This window comes from Stenella coeruleoalba (assembly GCF_951394435.1).
Source record: "Stenella coeruleoalba genome assembly, chromosome: 7".
Lineage (NCBI taxonomy): Eukaryota > Metazoa > Chordata > Mammalia > Artiodactyla > Delphinidae > Stenella > Stenella coeruleoalba.
This window is the reverse complement of record NC_137153.1, coordinates 11,767,158-11,792,306: the sequence shown is the minus strand read 5'-3', so window position 1 is coordinate 11,792,306 and position 25,149 is coordinate 11,767,158. Positions and strand designations below refer to the sequence as shown.

At 37.4% G+C, this 25,149-nt stretch overlaps 1 protein-coding gene across 11 annotated transcripts in view; it reads left to right on the top strand.

Moving 5' to 3' along the window:
* The window catches only part of LOC307189184 (uncharacterized protein), a 408,683-nt gene that overhangs the window by 300,484 nt on the left and 83,050 nt on the right, over positions 1 to 25,149 (top strand). For all 11 annotated transcript variants that reach the window (XM_079926999.1, XM_079926991.1, XM_079926990.1 and 8 more), the window contains one exon: positions 3,942 to 4,160. The gene's annotated coding sequence lies outside the window, so the exon portion shown is untranslated. The remainder of the gene's footprint in view (positions 1 to 3,941; positions 4,161 to 25,149) is intronic.

Sequence of the window (25,149 nt, the reverse complement as noted above, 5' to 3'; positions counted from 1 at the left end):
ATTTACATGCTGACCACTCTATTACCTTTTTGTTTGTTGGTTTGTTTGTTTCAATCTTAGGACTTCCTTCTGGGATAATTTGTCATCGTGTCTGGACTCCTTTTGGAATGTGGGTTAGATGTTTGTGGTAAGCTCTATCAGGATTTCCATTTTTTGTTTTTACCCTTGTTCTTGTCAGGCCAGATCTGCAGGGCACTTTAATTCTTAGCTGACACCTATTTTCTTTACCCTCTTAGGTTATTTTTTTTTACATTTTTATTGGAGTATAATTGCTTTACAATGGTGTGTTAGTTTCTGCTTTATAACAAAGTGAATCAGTTATACATATACATATATCCCCATATCTCTTCCCTCTCACGTCTCCCTCCCTCCCACCTTCCCTATTCCACCCCTCTAGGTGGTCACAAAGCACCGAGGTGATCTCTCTGTGCTATGCGGCTGCTTCCCACTAACTGTCTGTTTTATGTTTGGTAGTGTATATATGTCCATGCCACTCTCTCACTTTGTCCCAGCTTACCCTTCCCCCTCCCCGTGTCCTCAAGTCCATTCTGTAGTAGGTCTGCATCTTTATTCCCATCTTACCCCTAGGTTCTTCATGACCTTTTTTTTTTTTTTTTTAGATTCCATATATACGTGTTAGCATACGGTATTTGTTGTTCTCTTTCTGACTTACTTCACTCTGTATGACAGACTCTAGGTCCATCCACCTCACTACAAATAACTCAATTTCATTTCTTTTTATGGCTGAGAAATATTCCATTGTGTATATCTGCCACATCTTCTTTATCCATTCATCTGTTGATGGACACTTAGGTTGCTTCCATGTCCTGGCTACTGTAAATAGAGCTGCAATGGACATTGTGGTACATGACTCTTTGAATTATGGTTTTCTCAGGGTATATGCCCAGTAGTAGGGTTACTAGGTCATATGGTAGTTCTATTTTTAGTTTTTTAAGGAACCTCCATATTGTTCTCCATAGTGGCTGTATCAATTTACATTCCCACCAACAGTATATTGAAAGAATGCTCAACATCATTAATCATTAGAGAAATGCAAATCAAAACTACAATGTAATATCATCTCACACCAGTCAGAATGGCCACCATCAAAACATCTACAAACAATAAATGCTGGAGAGGGTGTGGAGAAAAGGGAACCCTCAGGTTATTATTTTTTTATTTTTTTTTTGCGGTACACGGGCCTCTCACTTCTGTGGCCTCTCCCGTTGTGGAGCACAGGCTCTGGACGCGCAGGCTCAGTGGCCATGGCTCACGGGCCCAGCCGCTCCGCGGCATGTGGGGTCTTCCCGGACCGGGGCACGAACCCATGTCCCTTGCATCGGCAGGCGGACTCTCAACCACTGCGCCACCAGGGAAGCCCTCTTAGGTTATTTTTCTAGTTGCTTCTGAGATGTGTCCTGTCAGCTATTCATTCATAAATTATCTATTCTTATCATCTGCTTTTAAAACCTTCTCTATGTCCTTGGTGATTTAGCATCTCACTCTGATGTACATAGGTTTAGATTAATTTTTTATTTAGCCTGGTTAGTTATATTGAACTTACTGTAACAGGAGGTCACTCCTTTATCAATGCTGAAATCCCTACTCATTATCTTGGCTTGTATTGTTTCTCCACCATATTCTCTAATTTGTATTCCTGGAACCTAGATTGGAGGTATGTTAGAATTTTTATTTTAGCTATCATATGTTTTACCTTTTATTCAAATGTCTGACTTTTTGCATCTCTCTTTTCCATGTTGATTATCGTCTTCAGACCTAGTTTCCAGTCTACAGATTCTCTCATGATTCTTTTTTTTTTTTTTTTTTTTTCGGTATGCGGGCCTCTCACTGTTGTGGCCTCTCCCGTTGCGGAGCACAGGCTCCGGACGCGCAGGCTCAGCAGCCATGGCTCACGGGCCCAGCCACTCCGCGGCAAGGGGGATCTTCCCGGACTGGTGCACGAACCCGCGTCCCCTGCATCGGCAGGCGGACTCTCAACCACTGCGCCACCAGGGAAGCCCTCTCATGATTCTTTAATGTGCTGTTGAAAAACAAACTCCATTACAAAATTTAAAAAAATAAAAACTATATTTTTTCTATTAGAAATTATTTATCCTTTTGAAAATCAATTTTATGATACTTGCTCTTTTGGGGAATATCATTTGTCATAGTTCAGACAAGTTATTCCTTATTATGTATCAGATAATTCTAATGTATGACATCCATTGTGATGTAACTATGATTTAGCTGTTTATACTGACTTCCATTCATAGTAGCTTGTTTCCTTGTGTCTTAATTATCCTCATCATAAGCTAATGTTTCTTTGATCTTAATCTATGGAAATTCTGAAGGGCAGAATTGTGGATGCTTTTTTTCAGAGTGAAATTGCCTTTGGGGTTACAGGTGTTATTACAGACTTGGGTTGAGAGACCCATGGGACCGCTTTGGGTTCTTCCAAGATTGATGCTTCATTATGGAATTGAAAATTAAGCTTTTCAAACCTGCCATGAGTTCATGAAGTAATCTCGGATCTTTGTGAGAATTGGGGCCTTTGCATTCAAAGTTTCTGTTTTAGGTATATTGTTGGGGATGATAGAGGAGATTTTACTTAGTGTGAGACCAACAATGTACTGCAAAGTATGTTTTCTGCAGGATTTAGGTAATGACCCTTCAATACATGTGTTCCCCAGGCCTGCCAGAATTGGAAATCTCTATACATTGTAAAAAACCTGTTTTCTCAAATATCAAAGAGAAAGAATAGCATCTCCTCTTTTACATAAGAAGAAATATTCTTATAGTACCTTACTAGCAATTGTGGTGTGTGAATTGTAAGGCCTTTTACCAACTCTGATGCAGTGGAGCAGTGTCAAGCCAAAGACGGACGGACGGCGATTTGCTTTTATTTTGAGTAGTTCCCTGTAATTCCGAGAAAGATAAGTGAAGAGGGTGGCAACGATCAGAGCCTGACATGCAGGGCCTGAGCAGTAGAGATCAACTTCAGAGTTTGTTTTGCTTTACGTTTTTCTTTCATCTTAAAAAATTGATTATTGACCATGGTATTTTGACCCAGTAGGAGGAGACTTCAAGAAAGTGGTTAGGGCTGCTGTGTCAGCTAAGATGAATTCCTGTTGTATCAGAGAATCTTTTTTCTGGATCTATCTTACTTATTTTGGTTAGTTCATTTTTAACATGTATTGAACCAACCCCTTGTAACAATTTCTCCATCAGTGCTTCTGCTGACATAAGTGTTGTTTTCTGGGACGCCATGTTTATTTTAGTTAAAAGCAATTAAAGTGTCCACTAATATCACATGTACTTTTACCCTATGTATTATCTAAATTAATTTTACCTCTGTTGCACATATAAGATCCCTTTGACCATTAGACGTGTAATGCTAATCAAAGACATTACAGAATTGTAGGGTGTATAAATCCTAAGTGCTAATTGGAGAATAGTCATCACGTGGATTATCTATTAGCCTCTGATTCCTTTGAGACCTTTTTAAAATAGAATCTACAGAAGTGACTCACTTGATTGATCTTATAATGTCACCACATATAATCTTTTTTTCATTTCTCTGATGGAACGGTTAATAAGCAGTGAAGAGGTGAAAAAAAATGTCTAGAGCAATTAGAGGCCTCATTTCTGGTTGATTGATATTTCACTTTCTATCACTAGGCAAGGACCCGTTTTAGAATACTGTACTTCAAAATAAATGGTTGAAATAAAAAGTGATCTTAGTCATTTTATCTAGACGAGTCAAAACAGCTGCTCTTCTAATTTCATTGATTAATTTGATTATTGAATTTACTATTTGCTTATTTTGCTAAAGAGGAAAACATATCATTATTTTAAATAGTAATAGCCCACTGTTTACTAAAATTGAAGTGAATTACTGTGTTTAGAAAATTAAGCCCTACAAGTGGTTATTTTCTTTTCAGTGTCGATCGGTCAAGGTGAATGCAATACCACCCAGAGGTATACGACTACTTATTTCCTTTTTTGCTGCAAGTAATTTTAAAGTTTGGGAGAACATTCAATCTGAATGAAGGAGTATTTGGAAGAGGCAACTGTGGGATCAAACTTGAGCTGGCTTTTGAAAGATAACTCAATGGTGTCCCGTTCAAGAGAGTCAGTTTTGGATTAATTCAGGTTTTCAGGTAAGTGCTAAAAAAGTTTCTACTTTTTGTCAAAGGTCTCTCTTTTCTTTCTTCCTCCCCGTGACGTTTTCTTCAGAAGCAAGCGGTCCCCATGGTGGGATTTTTTTGTGGGTCTGGTCTCATCCGTGTGAGCTAGAAGCTGTTACTTGCATGGCTTATCTGATCTGCCTCTCGAGCATCCTTTGATGGTGTACAGTGACGTGTCTCTGGTTCAGAGTGTTGTGGATCTAATAACTGCGATTCTTTGCGTTCTCTGGAGCTGTGGAACTCACCTGGACTTGGGCCTCCAGCATCTCTGCTGTGCCCCAGGCCTTTCCTTCCCACCTGTTGCTAAGCATTGCTGGGAAGCTGAGGGCATCTGGCCTGGTTTCTAGCTGCTGTACAGCGGGATCAGAATTTGGTGGGAGTCCTTCTGGAAATCCGCCAGTCCTGGCTACCCTGTCATAGGGGTGTGCCTGCCGTGTAGGATATGGCACTGTGTGAGATGTGTGGGGTCCTTGAGTATAACACCTTCCCGTAAGCAGTGACCGGGACGTTGGCACACCAGCCCGAGTTTTCTTAGGAGTCCTGCCAATTATCATGCATTTTTTTTTACTAGAGACTCCTTTGCCTCTCCCTTCCACAGGCTGGGCTGTGATACAAGGAGTGGCCGTCCTGAGTAACGAGGCAGTGACTCTATACACTTCCATCCTCACCTACCCCACCTCTGGCTTGCCAGGAGGGGTTTTCCTGGTATAAGGACTTTGTTGCTGGTGTTGTCACTCTGACACTTCCCCTCATTTTTGAGGTGGTAAACTGCACGGATTATGCTTAAAAAGAGAAAAGGAAAAGTTCAGTGAGCCAGCAGTCAAAACAGAAAACTGACAGATCATGGATTATTTTTGAAATGTTATTTCCCTTTTTCTAGTTGTACTCTTGTGTCTATGGAGTCTACCTATTCCTTTGTTCCATTTTGGCCCTAGAAAAACTCTTATGCCAGGTGAAGACAACTTGACAAAGCAATTAAGATCTTGGACTCTGGAATCAGGTAGAATTGGATGTCACCACCAACCCTATATGTTTTAGCTCTAGGAACTTGGAAAAAGCCATTTGAATGATGTCAGACGGTTACTTCAATGAAAAAATTAATAACTGAATTAATTAATAATTCTGACCTCATAAAGTATATTATGAGATAAAATGAGGTAATGTAATGGCGCTAGTTTCGGCAGTCCCTGGTTTAAGGTAAATGCTGAGTAAATCATGGCAGAATGGCTGTCATTATTATCTGATGCATAGGAATTGTGCTAGTAACAGTAGCAGAAGAAGAAGGAAAAAGAGGAGGAGCGGGAACGGAAGAGGCAAAGAGAAGAAGGACAAATAGAAAAAAATTTTTACTATGACAGAAAACGCATATTTCAACTGCTTCTATCAAATCAAATATTAATTTATAAGATAAAGTTATAGAGATCTTTCTGTTTTACCTACAAAGTTTTGCTTATTCTAGATGCATGTATTTCATTCATTGGCCGTTATTTTCTTTCATTTTTCACTTAACATCTGATGGGTTTACCTCATAACTTTTTCAACATGAATAGATGAAAAAAATTGATCTTAGTTTTGGATTTCATTTATTATTCTTTTAAAAGTCATCGTCAAATTTACTTTCCTAAGTCTACAACCATATAATCTACTCAGAGAGATAATATTAACTTTTAATTTTCAGTATTTTCACATTATTTTTTCTTGTCATAATAACTGAACCTCCAAAACAGATCAAAATAATACTACTAGGCTCTCTTGTCTGTTTCTCTCTTGAATCTTCCATCACTTTCTAGAAATTTCTTTCTACTTTTAATGAATAAAGGGAAAAAACAGTCATCATCAAATCAAATCAACATATGTATACATCTTTTATCTACGGCTAATTAAAATCATCATCTTCAAAGAGGACCTGCAAGTCATACAATATCAGTGTCACGTTTTTGTTTCACTCAGCCATCAGTAAGTTGACATGCATTGGGGGTGAACAGAGTGTGTTAACCGAAACCACTGCAGTAAAGTTTTAGTAATGATATAGAAAGAATTATCATGGGCCCTGTCTTGTCTAAAAGGCTCGGGCTCTAAATAGTCATTATGCACATTTAACCTGATTATTATTCGTCTGAATCAGACTCCTGCTGGTTTTGACCAAAAGTGGTTTTCCTTTGACAGCTGTTCAATGTCCTTGTGAAATAACTTAGTTTGTTTAGTTCATTTTTGGAAAAAAAATTTCCCACATTGTAATGAAATGCTTATGCTAATGATTTCCCCCACCTGCGACTAAGGATTTATTAATGTGACAACTGAAGTGTAACAATTACAGACATATTGTATGTAAATCGTTGTTGTGTGTCCATGCATTGGCAATAGTTTCATGGCTGAAGATTAGTAGGAATGATCTGTTACCTGCAAAATATGTAGAAGAGGTTAGTGTGTATTACTGTATCTTTCGCCCTCTAAAATGTAATTTATGTCGATGAGGCCAAGGTACTTGGATAGAATATTTAGTCAAGTCTCTCTTCTCCCTCACTCTCATCTCCCTCTTGCACTTTCTTTTCTTCTTCTTTTCGACCTAGGTTTGGAACAGATATTTTTATTCAAATTTAGTTTAGATTTTCTGGTTGTTGCTGCTGGATATTTCATCAGAGCTTCCATCGATTTCTGTGAATGTGGTCTTCATGGTTGGCAATAACCACAGTAATATTAGCACAAGACAGAGTTGGAGACTAAGCAAAGGGTAAGCTCTGTAACTGGTGTTTCATCTCCAGCTCAGTCTCCACGGTGTAGGCAGACTGATCTTACTAAAGTACCAATAGAGTTTTGTCACTCATCTGCTTAAAACTCTTTACAGGCTCCTGTTGCCTTTAGAATAAAAGCCAAAAATCACTGATCTCATCTTACAGTATTCTTTACCTGTTCATCCCTCACTATTTCTTTAGCTTCTTGTTTGGCCAACTCTATCCCCACTTCCCGTTTGTATTAGACTTTTCAGTTCCTCAGATTCATCAGCCCCATCTCACCTTCAACCCTTGGTATATGTTCTTCTCTTTGCTATGAACACTTTCTCTGTATTTGCAAGTGGCTCATCCTGAGGCATCCATCAGGTTTCAGCTGAAACTGTTTTAAGTTTCCCTGCTGTTTCTATTCACAGTATGTTTCATTAACTCCATCTTATTATGCGTTTTTGTAATTACTTGGATTATTATCTTCTCTGATCAATTTTAAGCTCCATGAGAGCTAAGGCCTTGTCTATCAATTTTACTGTTGTATTTACTTTTTAATTATCATGGTGCTTAGAAGACATTAGGTGCTCAGAAGTTTGTTCTCAGTCGGTGAGTTAACGGATGGGTAGATGGATGGATTTAGTAAGACTACTGGGTCCATACTTCACCATCAGCTGAATTTCTCTGCAACTGAATTGACCTTACTAATATTAGTAACTGTTTAGCGTCCTGAATCTGTTTAATATTAATTCACTCTTTCATTCACATTATTCACTGAGCTCCAAATATTGTGTAAGGTACTGTAATAGGCAGAGCCCTTTAAGAAACTAATAAACGTAAAATCTCATGTACTTCACACTCTACTTAACAAACAATAGAATATTCAAGTGAAATTTTAAATTAGTTTAAAACATAACAACAACTGTATGTTTGAGTTGAATGCTTTTTAATCATGTGGATACAATGAGGTATTTTTCTCTGCCTTTTTTTTTTAACCTTTTCATCTTTTAACTGTCATAATTTTCTCTATAAAATTTCCCATGTGGTTTAGAGTCCAGGGAAATTCTGTCAAAAAAAAAAAAAAAGAAGAAATTCATTTCTTGTGCTTAGTGGCAAATTCTTGATGTAAGACTAGTAGTTGGTTCATGGGAAGGCATTAGGAGAAAACGTCAGTTGGCCAGTTCTCCTGGTGTCCCGTGAAAGCAGCCGTATGGGTGTTGCCCTTGTTAAATCACGGCTTGATTTCTCTCTTCTGAAAGACAGCTTGCAAACATTGAGCTGAATGCGAAAAGCAAACTTTTCTTTCAAATTGCTTCCAACGTCTCTGTTTCCTTTTCCTCCTTTGGGAGATGCACATTAAACTCTTCAGGTTGCCTTATGGCTGGGACGTGCTGCATTGTTCTCTGCAATTTTAGCTTTATTTGGTCTGTGTTTTAAACATTAACATCTGTGAATCATTTATTACTTTAAATTTATATAATTTTATACTTTAATAAGGAAAACAGAAAGCACTGATGCAAAGAAACAGTTCCGTATACAGCACTTGAACAGAAAAGAAAGGCTAAGGGTCCCTTTTCCATTGTTTACTCCTTGGGAATTTTCTTTGCCGCCTCAAGCAGATCATCCAAACAACCGTCCTTGGTCACCACATTACAAGCAGAATAACCAAAAAGGAACAAGGCAGTGTCCACATATATTCCTCAGCAACCTCCAGTGATCCTTAGTGAGGAAATAGAGTAGATGCGTACAGCTTCCTGAACACATAATTTTAATCAAGTTAACTGTATATAATTCTGATTTCATATAGTAATTTGTGATATTTTCCATGAATCATTTCCACTGGCCTTAGAAAATCATTAGTTAAAATAACTCTAGATTTGTTACCGATATATGAAGCTCGTAGCACTAATTAACCCCTGCACTTAAGAAATTAGCATCAACAAATGAACTAATTTACAGAACAGAAATAGACTCACAGATATAGAAAACAAACTTATGGTTACCAAAGGGGGAAAGGAGGTCAGAGGGATAAGTTAGGAGTTTGGTATTAACCAATCAATACACATTACTATATATAAAATAAACAACAAGGACCTACTATACAGCACAGGGAACTATATTCAGTATCTCTTCCTATAATGGAAGAGAATCTGAAAAAGAATATACATACATATATATGTGTAGCTGAATCACTATGCTGTATACCTGAAACTAACACAACATTGTAAATCAGCTATACTTCAATTAAAAAATAAATAAATTAGCATCAAAGGTAGACAGATCAAGTGGATAGTTTATCTTCCAGGCAGAGTGTCAGAATGAGGACTAATCATGCAGCAGGCTGTGTTTAAGGGTTTAGGGGTTCTTTTTCCATTCCCCTTGTCATCACTGCATTATACTGAGCTATATAACATTCCTTTTTGGAAGAATCTATGTCCTTTACATTATTGAATTCTTGGTTTCTTTTAGGGAAAAAGTATGAAAGTAGGATATATCTCCTGAATTAATTCAGGGAAAGCATCTTGTAGAGAACAAATACAGCATGATCTGGGCACTTTTTTTCATTATCTACATAAATTTTGGGAGGAAGATTTAGGTAATTTTGAGAATTTCAGGTCTCATTTCTCTCTTTCTCTCCTTTTCTCTCTCTCTCTCTCTCTCTCTCTCTCTCTCTCACACACACACACACACACACACACACACACACACACACCCAGAGACACACATGCACACACTTACATTGTATGCTGGATTCCAATACTGGTTAAATGATATATCAGATCTATACTGTGGACGGTCTATTTCTGGTTTGTTAAAATTAGAACTTTGTGTTTAGGCAAAAGAGGAAAATAAGACATACCTATGATTATGCCACAGCTAATTCGAAACTAAACTGTGTTAATACCCATACACAGAGACAAGCTATTTTAAAATTGTTGAGTTGTATCAGGACAAGGTAGAGCCATATCATTCTTCTTAAGGACTGGGTGTACTGTAAAATATTTCACACACGTTTTGCTGACATTCTAAACTGTGGTGACATTTAGATGGAAAAAAACGCTATTGTGCTGAAAAAATATTTAGGCTTGGTGTCATTGCTTGTCAAAAATTATCTCAAAATATCCCATGTGGGGCATTTAACTTCACAGAGAAATGCATCACTTGGATGAGGTTGTAAAAAGCACAACCTATGTTACTTACCTGATTTGACATTTTGGTTGCTGTTACCTGGTCCTTTTTATTTCAACATTAAAGAAGGCTCACCATTTACAAAGACTTTCTGTGCTTATTTTGAAGTTGAGTTTAGATAAAAGTATCTGTCTTGGTTTCAGACATACTGAGTTGAAAGAAAGCCAGTTCACCCAAAACAGATTTGCTTAGGGCTGGTTAATTAATGATTAATTTGCCTAATGATTTGTTCACCCAAAAGATCTGTTGGTCATGTCTATGCTTCAGATGGAAAGTCTAGCCCATTTGTGTGCAGCTGTGAACACAGTTGTCTCTCAACGTCAATTTTTGGTACTTTCACATATTTTAAGTCATTTTGTGTAAGTTTGTTTATGAGTTGGCCTCTAATTACAACATTAGATTTATTTTCCACCCTTTCAGTCTCATACATTTATATTATTTAAACACAGTATCATTTCAGAAAAAGAGAATATTTTTTCTTGTCTTTTATGCTTCCTCTGAAACTCAGAGTTTAGCTTATTAACTTCTTAGCATCTCTGACTCTTCTAGTTCTGGGTCCCAGCTAGTACAGAATCTGGGACAGAGTAGCAATGAATTCATAAACAGAGAAAAGTGAAATATATTTGTTCTCTTAATAATAAATGAGTGATTGTTTCTTCTTCTTTTGCATATGCCCAATTTTTTAATAGCCTCAGTTTCTTAGTATAGTAGCTTGAAATTCAAAGAGAAGTGTCCTTAGGCTAATTATTTGGGGGAAAAAAATGCCCAAAGGAAATTTTTATCTTCATATTATTTTATATGTTTGTATATCAGAATTTGAAATTTGAATTTCCTAAAGCAAACAATGTTAATTTCTACTTAGTTCATTGAAAATACTATATGATAGCTACTTAACTTATTTATTTTCGGTGGTCTCTATCCTGTATTTTTCTTTATGAAAAATTTTAGTATTACAGTTAAAACGAAGATGTCTCAAATACTATTTTTTTATTTGAAATATATTTGTTGTACAGTATTATGTTTGTTTCAGGTGTACTGCATAATGATTTGACATTTGCATACATTATGAAATGATCACCGTGATAAGTCTAGTAACCATCTGTCCCCATACAAAGTTGTTACAATATTACTGACCACACTCCTATGCTGTATATTACATCCCTGTGACCTATATATTATATAACTGGAGGTTTGTACTTCTAAATCCCCTTAACCTATTTCACCCCCCCCCCCGCCCCTTCCCTCTCTTTTGGCAACCACCTATTTGTTCTCTGTATCTATGAATCTGTTTTCATTTTTTTGTTGTTGTTAATTTCTTTGCTTATTTTGTTTTTTAGGTTCCACATATAAGTGAGATCATGTGGTACTTGTCTTTCTCTGTCTAACTTACTTCACTTAGAATAATTTCCTCTACATCCATTCATGTTGTCACAAATGGCATTATTTCCATCTTTTTTTATGGCTGAGTAATATTTCATTGTATATGCAAACCACATCTTCTTCATCCATGCACCTGTTGAATGGACACTTAAGTTGCTTTCATATCTTGCCTATTATACATAGTGCTACTATGTACATTGGTTTGCATGTATCTTTTCAAATTCGTGTTTTCGATTTCTTGGGGTAAGTACCCAGAGATGAAATGACTGAGTGGGCTCTTCTGTTGTGATGGTGCAGACAACCGTTGGTGAGCTGGTAGGCAGGGCTGGACCCCGCTAGTGGGTGGGACCTAGTCCCAGGGCAGTTGTCTCTGCAGCCTGGGGGTCCTGGGCTGTTGCTGGCCCCCTGGTGGGGAGTCAAAGCCTCTGGCACTAACAGTCTAGAGGGAGGTCTTTAAGATGGTTCTTGCCAGCAGCAGTGGCCTCGGTGGTAGAATGAGCTCCCAAAAATTGCTGTTGCCATTTTTTACGTTCCAAGAGGAGTGCCAGTTCCGGGAGACTCTTCAAGATCAGCAAGTGGTTCTCACCCAGGCTTGTTTCAAATCACTGCCTCTGGGCTGTGACTTGTAGTGTGTGAGATTTTGTGTGTGCCGTTCAAGAGTGGAGTGTCTGTCTCTAATTCTCCCTTATGCACACCCTGCTGGTCCTTAAATCCAGACATTCTGGAAGCTCATCTTCCTGATGCACGACCCCCGGGCTTGGGAGCCCATTGTGGGGCTCGAACCCCTTGCTCCTCGAGGAGAACCTCTGCAGTTGTGATTATCTCACCCTTTGTGGGTTGCCTACCCACAGGTGTGGACTTGACTATACCGCATCTCTGCCTCTACTGTCCATCTCATCCTGGTTCCTTCTTTATGCTTTAGTTGTGGAAAATATCTTCTCTAGTCTTCAGGTTGTTCTCATAGTTAGTTTCTCCGTAATAGTTGTAATCCTGGTGTGCCCCTGGGAGGAGGTGAGCTCAGACTCCTGCCACCTTGGCCCAAACTCTTGTCAAATACTTTTCAAAGCATGTTGAATATACTTTCTAAAACACTGTAACTTGGAGACAGAATAAATCACTAAATGTAAGGATAACTTTTGGAAGTGTTCATTCTTCAAGTAATGAAAATAAAATTAAAAATGTCATCAAATAATCATGAGCTATAGACTATTAAGTCTAAATCACTTTGACTAGATAATGAGTTGAAAAGTTGAATTGGTTAGGCCTATCATTAATCATATTTCTATTTTTTATTTTAATAATAATTTAATTTCTTGTTAGAATGATATATATATATACTTTATGAAGCATTTAATAGTTGAGTAAACTATAGAATAATGTAAAGTATTATCCCATATCCCACCCTCCAGAATGAATCAAAATCCACATTAGATAAATATCTGTGTAGAAAGAAATGCCTGGATAAAATTAGGATTTTACTATAGAGCTCTGTAAATTCTTTGAAAGTGCCAAGTTATCTTGATTTAAATTTTAAAAAAGTATTTGAGGTAAGAATGAAGAAATTGCTGAACCTCAGTAAAGATGTCAAAGCATAACTTAAACATTCATTTTAAGAAAAAGATGAGCAAACTAAACCTAAAGGAAGCAGAATGAAGGAATCATTGAAATAGGTGAAATAGAAAACTGAAATAGAAAAGCAAAAATAATCAAAGACACCAACATTTGGTTCTTTGCAAAGATGATAAAATTGATGTCGCTCTTCCCACTTACTTCTTCATTAAGTTCACTCTAAACCTCCATGGTTTCTTCAAGTTATTGTTGACTATTTTGGTTGAAAACATATACAAGAAGAGAGGAGGAGGGGTGAGTTACTGCCTGGGCTTCTGCAGTTTGTTGTAAGATTATAATTGATATTTATTATCTTCCTGCTCTGCGAAGCATTTCAGATTATCCTCGTCCTCCAGTAGTGCCCCTGTTCGTCTAGGTGAATTGCCTGCGGAGGGGGGAAATGGAAGAACAGTCATTTATCCTAGTTACTGTATCTCATCAGGTTGCTGTTGTAATGCATTTCTCTTTATAGTTAAAACTGGGCACAGAAACACCACAGGGCACCCGGCCGTATCCCTTGCATTTCAAGTGTGCTCTTCCCTGCTCACATCCTGTAGCAGTGATCCTACATTCTCATGAGGATCAGCCCCAGACAGCATAGTGACTCCTTTCTTTGCTTTCTAGTTTCTAGAAACAAGGAGCCCAGATGACTAAGTGGTAGCCACAGCTTATGTTAACAAAACTGGTACTCTGTTCATGGTGGAAGTGTCCCCCATCTGGAAAACAGGACTTTTGGACCCGAACAATTGAAAGCTGTGGTATTGGAAAGCAGTAGGTGGGGTCTCTGAATAGGATGGTAAGTAGGGCCACTCCTACTCCCGCCATGGTTCCTGGACCCATGGATTCTACTACATTATGGTCAAGAGTTAAAGGGATATGCCACATCCTGAGTGACAGCACCTGGTTAAGATGGTGCCTCCCCTGTGCCTTCAACAGGCTTGGCCAGTGCTCTGTCAGGCTTGAGGCTTTGGATGGTGTTGTGTATGGTAAGACTAGTGTGTACCATGTCAGATGCCCATGAATCTGGATGACCTTTTGGGGCACAAGCATCTTGCCAGGGCATCCAGAATATCTGTCTTTATCTACTCATTAGGTCAAATTATCAAATTATCTCATCGATAACGCAGATCAACGTCGTATTCTCCAGAATGCCAAGAACATCAATTTCTATTCAGAATATATCGTGACGTCATGACAAATCTGCCACCTAAATGCCCTGTGACCTTGAGACTGTCTTTGAATCTTTCTGATTCTTAGTTTGGTTATCTGTTAAATAGGAATATTAATACTTACTTCATTCAATTATTTGCTAAAATTACATGACATAATCCTTCTTAAATGATGTTTGCATTTCCAGAACCAAAATAAAAGATCAATAGATGTTTTCTCTTTCATTGTCTTTCTTCCCATCTATTCATCAAAATGAGTAAAGATAGTCAAGAAGGGAATTGCCTCCCTTGAAAACCCGGGAGAATTTTTGTGACATGTAAATTATATATAATGAGGAGTTATGACAAATCATTTCACTATCATTGGTTGCAATGCACAGCCCTTACGAGAGAGTCTAGTAAACACCCGATAAACACTTTTTCATTAACATATCGGTAAACTCTCTTAGGGTTCATGAGTGGGCAAACTCGAACTTCTCCTAAGGAAGAAACTGTGTTTCATGCTTTCTCCTAATTTTCCCTGATATGCAGCTCCAGAGAGATGTTAGTGCATTAGGGAATAGTTGTAAAGTGACCAAAACGAACAGGAGAATATTTGTGGACTAGCTGAACGTATCGCAGGTACTTTTTGGTTGCTGAGTCACTGTAATGAACAAAGGTGGATTAACGGGTACATCCTCATGACAACCGCGTGGCTTTGCTCTCTGCTTTGCTTTGTTGAACAGCTAGATCAGTAACTAAGTGAAGCTGTAATACAGCTAGATCAGTAACTTAAGTGAAGCTGTAATAGACATCTTCATCAAATTGACCAAAGGCCCACACCATGTGATGGCACGATAAATAAACTAGGTAGTGGGCCCGCAGAATTACTTAAAATGAATTGCTCGAGTTCTTTCCATCTCTCTAAGCTACATTATTCAGTTTAACTACCTATCATTCTCAGCAGCTTCATCTTATTCCGGAGCCTTCTCCTCACAGTTAACCACTTCTAAGTACACCTTGCTCTCTTGTTCTTTTCTAAGACTTTTTGTTTTTCTTCTCTTCTACCTGTACTCTCTCTTCTGTAGGGATTTTGAGGAAATTTGTTAAGGCCATATTTTTATTTTACCTGAATTCAGTGCTATAATCTGCTTATCTACTATTTTCAGCAACAGTTTAGGCAGTTGAAAGTTCTCAGATTCGTCGTTTTAATCCAATGAATCTTATTTAGAGTTGAGCGGTAATTAAATCCATTTTGATATGAATTCATAGACAACTCACTCTCTGTATAAATTTCGTGTGAATTCCCCAAGGAAAGAGAATGTGTATTTTACGTCTAGGTCAACATCATCTAGGATAGTATTAATAATAACAACGAATACATTAAGCTCTTACTATCTATTAAGCACTTATCTCATTTATCCTCACAACTCTATAAAGTATGTGCTATTATTGTCCACATTGCACAAGTTAGGAGATTGAGTGAGCATTCAATAAATGTTTGTTTCAATCATTCTCTAACCTTATGCCACTAAGGAAGGTGGATCTATAGGCATCGGTGCAATGAAAAATGTTTTTATGATTGAATTTGGAAGCAACTGGGAATACTTTCTCACTAATCTATAACTGCTGTCATGCAGAAGTATGTTTGTTATTGTACTCGCTCTGCCAGATTCATCTTTAAAAAGAAAATACTCATTGGTTTGTATAATTGTTGGTCATCATTGTCTAATGGGACTTGGTGATGGCAGGTGAAATTATGATGTTATGATAGTGTGCATCAAAAATAAGGAAAAGTAGATTTGATAGAAGGTAAAAAGGCATGATTTTCAGGAACATGTCTGTTTATGATGTAGCAAGATAATTAAATTTTGCTCCTTATAGAAAAGTCTTCCTTTTTAATAAAAGAGAAACATGGAGACTTCTATCAGTTTTCTAGAACTTTCTTTTTAGAAAAGTGTTGACTCAGACCCTCTGGGAATTTCCAGTTGGATGACCGATGTTTGCAGAAACAGGTCTGTCTCTTGCTCAAAGTGCTGTGGGAATTATACATTCCACTGTGATCCAGCTGGAAAGGGAATTGACAGCTTCCACAGAGGCTTAGCCAGATGTCTCAGACATTTAGCTGTTTATTTCAAACACCTGAATTTCTAAGGCATCTCCCTGCACCCTCATCATTAACACAGGAGTTCATTCCTTCTTGATTATTAGTAAGTAGAGTTGATAGACCATCTAGAAAAAGCCAAAGTACGTACACTTACCTGAGTACCTAAGCAAAACAAATGCATCTAAAAATTTTTTTTAAAGTATGTGTGATTTTGCTATGTCTTTGATCTTCTGTATTCATACTACTCCAATATTAGAGTAGTTTTTCATGATAAATATGAAGGTTAATAGACTGATGGTGTATTGTTCAAATACTTTTATTATTGGGAATTCAAAAATTATACTTCTAAATTGTGAATAGAACACTTGTATTTTATATGTTCAGTATTCACAATGTATTGGGTGCGCCAAACGGTTTCTCTGTTTTTTTCTGTAAGATGGCTCAGTAGCACTTCGTTGTCTTTTATTTATTTATTTATTTATTTATTTATTTATTTATACCGCAGGTTCTTAATAGTTATCTATTTTATACATATTAGTGTATATATGTCAATACCAATCTCCCAATTCATACCACCACCACCACCCTCCCCCTGCTTTCCCCTCTTGGTGTCCATACGTTTGTTGTTTGCTCTCTACATCTGTGTCTCTATCTTTGCCTTGCAAACCGGTTCATCTGTACCATTTTTCTAGATGCCACATATATGTGTTAATATACGATCTTTTTTTCTCTTTCTGACTTACTTCACTCTGTATGACAGTCTCTAGGTCCATCCACGTCTCTACAAATGACCCAATTTCTTTCCTATTTATGGCTGAGTAATATTCCATTGTATATATGTACCACAACTTCTTTATCCATGCATCTGTCGATGGGCATTTAGGTTGGTTCCATGACCTGGCTATTGTAAATAGTGCTGCAGTGAACATTGGGGTGCATGTGTCTTTTTGAATTATGGTTTTCTCTGGGTATGTACCCAGTAGTGGGATTGCTGGGTCAAATGGTAATTCTATTTTTAGTTTTTTAAGGAACCTCCATACTGCTCTCCATAGTGGCTGTATCAATTTACATTCCCACCAAAAGTGCAAGAGGGTTCCCTTTTCTCCACACCCTCTCCAGCATTTGTTGTTTGTAGATTTTCTGATGATGCCCATTCTAACTGGTGTGAGGTGATACCTCATTGTAGTTTTGATTTGCATTTCTCTAGTAATTAGTGATGTTGAGCAGCTTTTCATGTGCTTCTTGGCCATCTGTATGTCTTCTTTGGAGAAATGTCTATTTAGGTCTTCTGGCCATTTTTGGATTGGGTTGTTTGTTTTTTTAATATTGAGCTGCATGAGCTGTTTATATATTTTGGAGATTAATCCTTTGTCCGTTGATTCGTTGGCAAACATTTTCTCCTATTCTGAGGGTTGTCTTTTCATGTTGCACTTAGTTGTCTTTAACTTCATTCGAAACAGTTTTGTTTGTATGTGACAGCTGTCCTATCAGCATGCATTTAAAAAAGACATCAAAATTGGTGAATTTTTCTGTAGCCATTTTAATATCGAAGATGGAAGAAAAAAGCAACAGTTTTGGCATATTATGCTTTATTATTTCAAGAAAGGTAAAAATGCAACTGAAACGCACCAAAAGATTTGTGCAGTGTATGGTGAAGGTGCTATGACTGATCATATGTGTCAGAAATGGTTTGTGAAGTTTCTTGCTGGAGATTCCTCGCTGGACGATGCTCCATGGTTGGGTAGACCAGTTGAAGCTGATAGTGATCAAATCAAAACAGTAATTGGGAACAGTCAACGTTATACCACGCAGGAGATCGCCGACATGCTCAAAATATCCAAATCAAGCGCTGAAAATCATTTGCACCAGCTTGGTTATGTGAATCATTTTGATGTTTGGGTTCCATGTAAGTTACCAAAAAAAACCTTCTTGACCATATTTCCCCATGCAATTCTCTACTGAAACGTAACGAGAACGTTTTGTTTTTAAAACAAAATGTGACGGGTGATGAAAAATGTATACTGTACAACAACGTGGAATGGAAGAGATCATGGGGCAAGTGAAATAAACCACCACGAACCACACCAAAGGCTGGTCTTCATCCAAAGCAGGTGATGTCGTGTATATGGTGGGATTGGAAGGGAGTCCTCTATTATGAGCTCCTTCCGGAAAACCAAACGATTCATTCCAACAAGTACTGCTCCCAGTTAGACCAACTGAAAGCAGCACACGATGAAAAGTGTCCAGAATTAGTCAACAGAAAATGCATAATCTTGCATTAGGATAACACAAAACCACATGTTTCTTTGATGACCAGGCAAAAACTGTTACAGCTTGGCTGGGAAGTTCTGATTCATCTGCTGTATTCACCAGATATTGCACCTTCGGGGTTCCATTGATTTAGGTCTTTACAAAATTCTCTAATGGAAAAAATTTCAATTCCCTGGAAGACTATAAAAGGCACCTGGAACAGTTCTTTGCTCAAAAAGATAAAAAGTTTGGGGGAGGGGCTTCCCTGGTGGCACAGTGGTTGAGAGTCCGCCTGCAGATGCAGGGGACACGGGTTCGTGCCCCGGTCTGGGAAGATCCCACATGCCGCGGAGCGGCTGGGCCCGTGAGCCATGGCCACTGAGCCTGCGAGTCCGGAGCCTGTGCTCCGCAACGGGAGAGGCCACAACAGTGAGAGGCCCGCGTACCGCAAAAAAAAAAAAAAAAAAAAAAAAAAGTTTTGGGAAGTTGGAATTATGCAGTTGCCTGAAAAATGGCAGAAGGTAGTGGAACAAAAGGGTGAATACGTTGTTCAATAAAGTTCTTGGTGAAAATGAAAAATGTGTCTTTTACTTTTACTTAGAAAACCAAAGGTACTTTTTGGCCCACACAATAATGGTCAGGTAAAATTATTCAGGGTGTTTTGCTCTTTTTCTTCTTTTTTTTTTCTTTTTGCTCTTCTAATTAAATTGAAGTATAGCTGATTTACAATGTTCTGTTAGTTTCAGGTGTACAGCAAAGTGATTAAGTTATACACACACACACACACACACACACATATATATATATATTCTTTTTTCAGATTCTTTTACATTACAAGAATTACAAGGTTTATTATAAGATTTTGAATATAGTTTCCTGTGCTATATAGTAGGTCCTTGTTGGTTATCTATTTTATATATAATAATTGGTATCTGCTAATCCCAAACTCCTAATTTATCACTCCCTCTCCCCCCGCCTTTGGTAATCATAAGTTTGTTTTCCATATCTGTAAGTCTGTTTCTGTTTTGTAATTAAGTTCCTTTGTATCATTTTTTTAGATTTCACATATAAGTGAAATCATATGATATTTGTCTTTCTCTGTCTGACTTACTTCACTTAGTAGGATAATCTCTAGGTCCTTCTATCTTGTTGGCTCTTTTCTTGAAGTTAACGTATTTTTAAATTTTAAAATAATTCTTAATAATTTATTTTACTGCTGCCAGGGTTCTACTGCATCTCCTCCTTCAGATACACCCTTTTAGAAAACATTCACGAGAAAACTGTAAACTTGCTGTTGCGTTATCCCTGGTCACTCCATTGTGAATCTGCCACGGACAAGAATGTTGGCCTAAATGCTCATCATAGTTGGAAATCAGCACTGAGGCCAAACTGCTATCCAATCAACCAACTGCATGCAAATCTCACCAATCCTTCCGTCAGTGTCTCTTTCCTTTTCTGGTCCAGTGCCCCTCCTAGAGCATGTGCAGTGTTCACTTGCTGTGTCTCCTCAGGTTCCTTCACTGCGCAGCTTTTCACTTCTTCCACATCCCTCCTATTTGTACAGTTTCAAAAGCTTTGGCCCTCAACTTGTGTCCACCCAGTGTTTCCTTATGATCAGGCTCCTGTCCTGCATTCTCTTTACGTCAGTGTCTGCTGAACATCCCCACCACCACGAGTCATCACTGTTTCCCATTACGACTGACCCAGCACCGTGTGAGGAGGTATTCAGAGACATTGTGCTCTGACCCCCATCCAGCTGGAGCATTCATTGATGACTCCTACCTGAATCAACCACCATGCTGATGTCTGCCGTTGAGGATTTTCTAAGTCTGTCATTCCTTCTAAACGTATTAATTGATACTTTTCTTCAAGGAAGAGGTTTCCTTTATTTGCCACTTATACTCATTCATCTATTTATTTATTTTCATATGGGCTCATGAATTCCTATTTCATGTAATGTATTTCTTGATGCTTAAAGTGTCCAAATTTTGTCATTAGGAGCCACTTCTAGCTGGTTTCTGTATCTTTTTGACACATCCTCATGACTTTTTGAGCATCCTTTGCTTTTGGAACAAGAAGATGTTCCAGATTCAACTTGACCTTTTCTTGCCACAGGTCTGGAATCACCCATTGATGCTGAGATTATGTTGACAGTGAGATCTGGTTCATGGTGGTGTGTGTGTGTATGTATATAATATCTATTACTATTACATATGTATATATAGATAATATCTCTCACTATAATTACGTGTGTGTATTTATGTGCTCATGTGTTTGTCTCTGTAATACATGTGTATTTATATATGTATCAGTATTTCCGTGTTTATCCCTTCTCCACAGTGAGAAACCTGTCACCTCAACGTTTACTTGTTTACACAATCAGTTTGTTCAATATAACCAACATCTCAACCATGCCAGAATGACAGATCTCCACCAACTCTAGCTGCACCGCAGCTATCCCTCAGGCTGGCTTCCTGCCAGTGCCTCACAGCCTCCCCTGCACCCCTTAACCCTGTCAAATTTCCACATTTCATTGGTCACCAGATAGGATGCTGATATCTCTGTACCAGAAAAGGAAAGGCCAAGCATATTTTTAAAACACAGAGAAGCAGAAAAGATCACATAAGTGGTGAGATGTACTCATATTCTGTATGTATTTTTAAGAGGGTCGACAGAATTTGCAGATAAATTAAATGCATGTTGAAAGAGAAGAGTCAAGGATGACTCAGAGTTGTTGGCCTAAGTGGATGATTAAATTGCCATTGATGGATACAAGGAATAATGTAGGAGACAAATATTGGTGTAGATTGGAAATCTAAAACTCTTCTCTGGACATGCTGAGATTAGGATGTCTATTAAGTATTCAAATGAAATAACAAAGCAGGCAGCTGGGTTAGTGAACCTGGACTTTATGTAGGAGGCCAGGGAAAAAAGAGGTCAATTGAGATGCAGCAGAATACTGATGATAGTTAACACCATGGACTAGACAACTTCTCCAAGGGAATAATTGAATGAATACATAGAAAAGGAGTGAGCACTGCCAGATACTACCGAGAGGTGAAGTGAGGACTGAGAATTACATTTTGGATAAGACCTGTAATCTGCTTTTGTTGTGGTTGGGATGAGTGCTTGGTTAAGTGGTAAGGAGAGAATAGAATGTGGGGAATTTAAGACAGAAAGCATAAACAAGTCTTACGAGGTGTTTTACTGGAATGAAGAGCAGAGAAGGAGTGTAAACTGAAAATAATATGATTATCTTTTTTTAAGAATTAATGCTACCATAGCATATTTTTATACTGATGAGACAATATATCCATCAGAGGAAAATTGATGAAACTGGAGAAGGATAATGTGGAATTAAGTTCTTTTCTAAGGAGAGAATGACACATGGAGTTTATATTGGAACATAGGAAGTGCATCTATTATAAAAAGGTACATGTATCTAAATGTGGGTAAGTTGTTAGGTTTAGAAATACAATGATGAAATCTGCTTGTTATTTTTCAGTTTTCTAAGAGGCAAAGATCAGCTGAGAGTGAGGAAGGAGAAATGTGTTGAATATTAATAGGGAGATGAGAAATTTTAAATAACTCTCTGAGAGTGGGTGAGTGAATGACCTATAAAAAATAACAGTATTTTAGAATAGAACTAAGGACACATTTGAAGTTGTAGTGATGAATTTAAAGTGTGAAAAGCATTATGTATTTGTTCAGGTTCAGAAGTGGAAAAGGCAGGAAGTTGAACAAACTAGGGTTGGAGTTGTTGGCACATAAATTCTCGAGAAAGAAATGTGTGGGAACTGAGAATATGTTCAAGGCTATGATTTTAATTATAAATGATGAGCCAGGTAAAAGGGGATATTAATTATGGTATATGTTATGCCACAAAACCTGGAAGATTTAGTAAGTTCAAGTGCCCAGTTGGGGTGAAAACTGGGGGAATATGAGTTCTAGAAAATTGTACTGAAAAGACAAGTAGGACATGATGAGAGTTATTATTTGAAATTTAGATTTTTAAAAAAACTTTTTATTAGAGTATATTTGATTTACAGTGTTGTGTTAGTTTCAGTGATTCAGTTGTACATATAAACATATTCATTCTTTTTCAGATTCTTTTTCTGTGACTCTGTTTCTGTCTCGTAAATAAGTTCATTTGTATCATTTTTTTAAGATTCCATATATAAGCAATATCAATATCATTTCACTTAGTATCATAATGTCTAGGTCCATCCATGTTGCTGCAAATGGCATTATTTCATTATTTTTTATGGCTGAGTAGCATTCCATTGTATATATGTGCCACATCTTCTTTATCCATTCATCTGCCGATAGATGGGCATTTAGGTTGTTTCCATGTCTTGACTATTGTAAATAGTGCTTCTATGGATATTGGGTGCAGGTATCTTTTCGAATTATGGTTTTCTTTGGATACATGCCCAGGAGTGGGATTGTTGGATCATATGGTATCTCTATTTTTAGTTTTTTAAGGAACCTCCATACTGTTCTCCATAGTGGCTGCACCAATTTACATTCCCACCAACAGTGTAGGAGGGTTCCTTTTTCTCTACACCTTCTCCAGCATTTATTATTTGTAGACTTTTTGATGATGGCCATTCTGACTGGTGTGAGGTGATACCTCGCTATGGGTTTGATTTACATTTCTCTAATAATTAGTGATGTTGAGCATCTTTTCATGTGTCTTTTGGCCATCTGTATGTCTTCTTTGGAGAAATGTCTATTTCAGTATTTTTGGCCATTTTTGATTGGGTGTTTGGTGTTTTTGATATTGAGCTGTATGTGCTGTTTGTAGATTTTGGAAATTAATCCCTTTTCAGTCACATCATTTGCAAATATTTTCTCCCATTGTGTACATTGTCTTTCTGTTTTGTTTATGGTTCCATCTGCTGGCATAAAAACAGAAATATAGATCAATGGAACAGGATAGAAAGCCCAGAAAGAAACCACTCACCTATAGTAAATTAATCTAGACAAAGGAGGCAAGAATGTACAGTGGAGAACAGACAGTCTCTTCAGTAAGTGGTACTGGGAAAACTGGACAGCTACATGTAAAAGAATGAAATTAGAACATTCTCTGACACCATACACAAAGACAAACTCAAAATGCATTAAAGACCTAAATAGAAGACCGGTGAGATATTTTTAGAAATTAAGGAGAAATGAAGACTATGTTTTAAACAAATAGAAAATGAGAAATTTCATTACCAGCAGAATAGCTCTATGGTGAAATTTCAAGCAAATTTTTCAGATAGAAATAATATGTTATAAGATAAAAACTCGATCAATGCTAAGATATGAAAATCACTGTTCGTATTTAAAATGTAAATATAAGTTATTTTGACACTTTGATTTTCTCTAATAAAATACTGAGTACAGATAAAAAATAGTAGCAAACTGTGGTGGCCTTATATAATATAAAAGTAAAAATGTATTTAAATAGCAACTCAAAACAGAGAAAAAGGGGCTTCCCTGGTGGCGCAGTGGTTGAGGGTCCACCTGCCGGTGCAGGGGACACGGGTTCGTGCCCCGGTCCGGGAAGATCCCACATGCTGTGGAGCGGCTGGGCCCGTGAGCCATGGCTGCTGAGGCTGTGCGTCCAGAGCCTGTGCTCCGCGACGGGGGAGGCCACAGCAGTGAGAGACCCGCTTACCGCAAACATAGAAAAAAGGAATTAGGAGCATTTGATTGTAAAATTCTTATACCACATGTGAAGGCAGACCATTATTAAGTAATGGGTTAAAGATGTATTTTATTAACTCTACACAGTCATTAAAAGTAGTTGAAAAAACAGTAAGTAGTGAATCATAGAAATTTATTAAAATTTACTGGAATCCTAAAAATATTAAATTATTTCATATGCAGGAAGAAAATGCAGCAGAGGAACAATGGAGCAAGTTCTTAAAAAACTAGCAATATGGGAAATTTTGTTTCAACAAATTAATAAATGGATATAAATAGTCTAAATATTTACATTTAGATAATCAAATTTGATGAAAAAGCAAGACTCAACCATATATCATCTATAAGAAACCCAATTTAAATACAAAGACAGATGCAGGTTAAAAGTAAAAACTGGGAAATGATATACCATGCCAACATGAATTAAAAGAAACTAGAGTAATCACATAAGTAAAAGAAAAATAGACATCTAAGCAAGTAATATTAATGCAGAGAAAGAGGGCCATTATGTAATGATAAAAGGACTAAAGTCACTAAGAAGAAATCACAACCTTAAGTGTGTTTGTACCTAACAACAGAGTTTCAGCTAACATGAATTTTAAAGATGATAAATATAGAGAAGTGAATCAATCTACAATTATCTCTCATAATTGATTGAAAAACATAAGTAGATAGAAAATCAGTAAGACTATAGAGCACAGGATCAGTACTGTCAATGAACTAAGCCTAAAGGATATTTATAGAACCCTTGAGCCAATAACAGCAGAATACACATTCTTTCCATGAGCACGTAGAACATTTTCAAAGATAGATGGAGTTCTGGGACATAAAACAATCTATTAGAAATTGACAGGAACAGAAATAATACA